Genomic DNA, 5,065 nt, shown 5'->3' with positions numbered 1-5,065 from the left:
AGACTCTGCAGGAGAGACGCTCAGTAGCTCGGTACGGGCTTTTGTCAAAGTTTCGAGAACATACCTTCACCGAAGAGTCAAGCAGTATATTGCTCCCTCCTACGTATAACTCGCGAAGAGACTATGAGGATAAAATCAGAGAGATTAGAGCCCACACAGAGGCATACCGACAATCCTTCTTTCCACGAACAATACGAGACTGGAATAGAAGGGAGAACCGATAGAGGTACTGAAGGTACCCTCCGCCACACACCGTCAGGTGGCTTGCGGAGTATGGATGTAGATGTAGATGTAGACTCAATGCCCAGACGTATCAAGGCCGTTATTACGGCCTGAGGTGGTTTTCTGGGTACTGATTTCTCAATATCTATGCACCCAAATTGCGTGAAAATAAAATCACATGTCAGTTCTAATATAATATATTTGTCCAATGAATACCCATTTATCATCTGCACTTCTTCTTGGTGTAGCAATTTTAATGACCAGTAGTGTAATAAAAATTGGGGTTCCTATTTAAAAAACGCAGTTGATATCCTTTGACCCATGGCAGCGCCATCTAGCGGGCCATCCATAGCGCCATCTGGTTTCCCCATCAAGCAAGGCAACTTTCGTTCTTTGTAGTTTTTTCATTTGACGCTTATTTCGTGAGATATTTGGCCCGGTCACGATCAATGGACCATCCTGTATAGAGTGATGTCTGGTGTACTTTGATGGTGTATGTGTTCGACAAATAACAATTACTGCACGTACTGCACAGTCATCTATCTACATTCGCAGTGATACTCGCAAAGTGGAGAAAGGGTGGTTTAGCTATGATATTGAAATTGGGAAATATGCTGTCACATCATTGGTCAGTGTTGAAATTACTGTAAAATTGCTAAAACTGTTCACACTGTCAACTCTAAAACTTATTATGTCAGTACATCGGCGGTGTGTTTTCCATCCCATCCGTCCACTGACACTCTATTGGTTACCACATAATGATTGACTGACAACGTTTGTTTGAGTTGGAGAAAGAGTTTTGTGGATGGGTGATACTGTCTGGGGATGGCTAGCACCGAAAGAGTGATTGCATACATGAGTGTAATATGAGGAATCAGTCAAAACAGAACGCAGAGCCATCAGATATTCCGTTACTGTGACAGATCAGTTTAAATGTAGAGGTAGCCCTGTTGACCTATCTTCCCTCCAAAATTCAAACTTCCCGCCAGAGGGGGTTGGCTGGTGGGCGTGTGGCACTTTCCCGCCATCTTGGGTAATGGTACTCGCGTCATCAGCTGACCTCACAGCAGCCATCTTGAATGACGTCAATCGCGTCAACATGAGAGGTCTAGGTTTCTGCGAGATGCTGTACATCAGAACATGTTAATGTCAGTTTAAAATCTGTCACAGACGTCGAAGTCGTGGCGGGAAAAAAAATATGTGCCAGTGTGCCAAGCATGTTAGAGCAGATGAAAACAAACAATATTTCAAACAACGACACAGGGTCACAGGGCGCGTCTCTTGCAACATACAGTATAGTCTGTGGGACACGGTCATCCGCCTACAGTACTGGTCATGAAACTTTAAACTGATCTCTGCAGCTGATCAATACCTGTATATTTAATAGGATTGTCACATGTGCTCGATGCCGGCATGCAGATGGTATTTGTGTTCTATATATGGGAGGAGAGAAATGCAGTAAAAATTTTATCGAGTTCTATAACAGATGAAGTTAGTGGAGCTTTAATGTTTCGTATTTTTCTCTGATGGATGGTACAGAATAACGATGATAACACGTTGGGCTGATCCACGTGAATGGGACCTCAGGGACATGGATCTGCTTCGGACTGTAGTATCTGTATGTAGTTTGGGGACGCACCACAATGCACCCATTTCCAACAAATGGTCAAAACACAATCCTGTCGCACTAACTTAGGTCTCTATATTTTTACATGGGTTGCAGAAAGTGGTAGATATGGCTTTCTCTGACTTCTACCCAGTTACAACATAAACTAGAATGCTCACATGCACAAAGCTGCGGAAATGGCAGCAGTAGTAAGATGCATAGGGACTGACTAAAACAGACTTGGAATTTTGCTGTAGCAAACAGGTTCGAGAAAGGTAACTCGTTTCGAGATATGAGAGTGCCAGAAATATGATTCACTTGTGGCTGTAAGGTGACTCGTTTGGAGATATGAGAGTGCGAGAAATATGATTCACTTGTGGCTGTGATCATTAGAGGACTTCTCCATAGGATCCAATGCAGATATGTGGTTGAATGGAATGACTTGATTACAAATCATAGACATCATTTTCTGGTACCGCGCGCCACGGAATTTGAATCTGCGCCAGACGTCATGGACGTCGAAGACCCGTAGAGGTCTCTGCACCGTAAGCAGTGGCAGCGCGCGCCTCCTGGCCCGCTTTTAGTGTGGGGGCGCCACTGTGGCACACATGGTCCCAGCAGCCAATAGCGGCGCTCCCGATAGCGTACTTAAGCGACGGCCTCTCGCTCAGCCAACACCTTCTCCAATCCCATCTTGACCGGTTCACCGCTTGGTGCAACCAGTGGTTGCTCGAGGTCAATCCCTCCAAAACCCAGGCGATCATTGTAGGCAAAACCACCCCTTCCTTACGCCTCCTTGATTTCTATCTCACCATCTATGGCCGTCCTATCGCCCTCACCCCCACCCTCAAGTACCTTGGCGTCACCCTCGACCGTCGCCTCTCCTGGACCACCATCTCCGGACAATCCAAGCCAAGGCACACTCCCGAATCCGTCTCCTCAAGCTCCTTTCCGGCCGTACATGGGGTCTGGACCCCTCCACCATCCTCCACACCTATAAATCTCTCATCCGCCCTATCCTTTGTTACGCCCATCTGGCCTGGATCTCCGCCCCCCTACCTTTTACAAATCCCTTCAAATCCTTGAACGCCATTCTCTCCGCCTCGCCTATCGCATCCGTCTCCCCTCCCCCACGCAGATCCTGTACAACCTCATTCCATTCCCCCACGTCCTCCTTTTCCTTGAAAGGATACACCTCCTGTACACCTCCCGTAAACTCGATCCTCCTCACCTGCTTGTCTCGCCCATCCTCTCCCACCCCTGCCCACTGCTGCGCCTGTATTCCCACGTCCCACCCGGTCTCCATCTCTCCACCCTCCTTACCCTCTCCCAAGGTGGCTTCCGCCAGCTTCCCCTCCCTGATGATGTCCTCCTCCCCTCCATCTACCCCTCCTAACAACTTTGATCCTCCCCCCACTTCCTGTGTCTTTTCCTTTAGGCACCCTCCCTCCCTTCTCTCTCCTTTTCCCCCCATCCCCCTTCCTCCACCTCTCTTCCCCCGGGCTTCCTGACCCCCTTCCTCCCTCCCCCCTATCTCCCCTGCCCATGGCATCTCTGCTCTCCCCTCTCCCTCTCCTACCCCCGCTCCTCCTCTCTTGGCAGGTCCCCGGACTCGTACATGCTCAGTGGACATTCGCGCGCCGGAGATCATCGCCATCAGTGTCTCGTGTGTGTGCCTTCGTTTTGTGTTCAGTGTTCTTTCGCTGTCACGCCACCACTGTTCACGTGTGCCATCGCAGTCGTCCGTGTTATGTGCGCCGTGTCAACAAGTGTTAGTGTTTCTTCGTGTCTACAGTTTTTGCCCACCGTTTTTATTGTATTATCTGTACCACCTCTATGTCATATTATTGTGCCACTCACGGCTGAAGAGCAGCGTACTATGCTGCTGACGGCCCGCCTTGTAAAAGGTGATTAAAATAACAATAAAGGAAAAAAAAAAGCTCAGCCATCCCCCAACCCTCCATCTCTACACCCGTCATCTCCTTTCCCATGGTGGCTTCCATCAACTCCCCCTCCCGGATGATGCCCTCTCTCCCTCCATTTATCCCTCCTATCAACTCTGATCCTCACCCCCCTCCTTTCCTCCATCCTTTTCTTGGTCTCTCTCTCCACCCCTTCCATCCTCTTTTTTCCCCACCTACCCTCTCTCTGCCCCACTTCTCTCCCCCAAGTCCTTTTGCATCTCCCTCCTCTGCCTTTTCCCATTCCCTCTCGTATCTGTCCTGCCCCTTCCCCCCCTTTATGAGTCCTCCCCCTCCTTTGGTTCCCCCCTTTCGTTTTTCCTCTCCTCCCTCCTTGTTTTCCCCCTCATCTGTCCAGGTCCACCCCTCCCCCCATCTGATTCGGGAGGACGACAGTTCAATCCCGTGTCCGGCCATCCTGATTTAGGTTTTCCGTGATTTCCCTAAATCACTCCAGGCAAATGCCGGGATGCTTCCTCTGAAAGGGCACGGCCGACTTCCTTCCCCATCCTTCCCTAATCCGATGAGACCGATGACCTCGTTGTCTGGTCTCCTTCCCCAAAAACCCAACAACCCCCCCCCCCATCTGCCCTAGGCTATGGTGTGTCCTCTTTGTGCTGACATTTTAGTGCAGTGTTTACAATGAGTGTTCAGTGTTGTGTGTCTTTTCCGAAGTGTTGCGAACGGCCATCATACTGTCGCTGGGTGTGATATTATATCTCTTGCGAACAGAAACCAGACTGTCGCCATATTTTTTAATTGTGTGTCTACTATGTTACCTGTCTGCATCCTGTGTATTTTATTCGCTTTGCCAACCCTTTGTTTTATATTTTAACTTTCCACAATTTTCCGCCGTTTTACAATTTAAGTCCCCATTTTATTGCCTTTTTATTGTTTCTTAACTTCTTCTTACGTTTTAAAAAGTCTGAATCGAAATACAATAAAGGAAAAAAAATAGCGCAGCCAGTCAGTCTGATCTCGCTTACATCGGTGTAGATCTTGCTTTGCACTAGACTGCTTACTTCCTGGTTCGTGTTCGAGTGGACGTGTTTGTTTCCTTGTGACTCTGTTGTTCGGTCTTGTTGTATTCGTTCTGTCCTTCGTTGGTCCTGTCCGTCCTCTTCCATTGTGTTGTTGTTCGTGGACCTCTCCGCGGGCCCCGCCGTGTCTTTCGTCATTGCTACCCCGCGACCATCCTGGTCGCAGTTACAACACATTTCTAGCAGGTAGCGCAACACTAGAGATCTGAAAAGCTAGTTTACATTTCTTATGATCT

This window comes from Schistocerca cancellata, chromosome 4 (genome assembly GCF_023864275.1).
Source record: "Schistocerca cancellata isolate TAMUIC-IGC-003103 chromosome 4, iqSchCanc2.1, whole genome shotgun sequence".
NCBI lineage: Eukaryota > Metazoa > Arthropoda > Insecta > Orthoptera > Acrididae > Schistocerca > Schistocerca cancellata.
The sequence above is the reverse complement of the archived record's forward strand: the minus strand, read 5'-3'. Positions refer to the sequence as shown.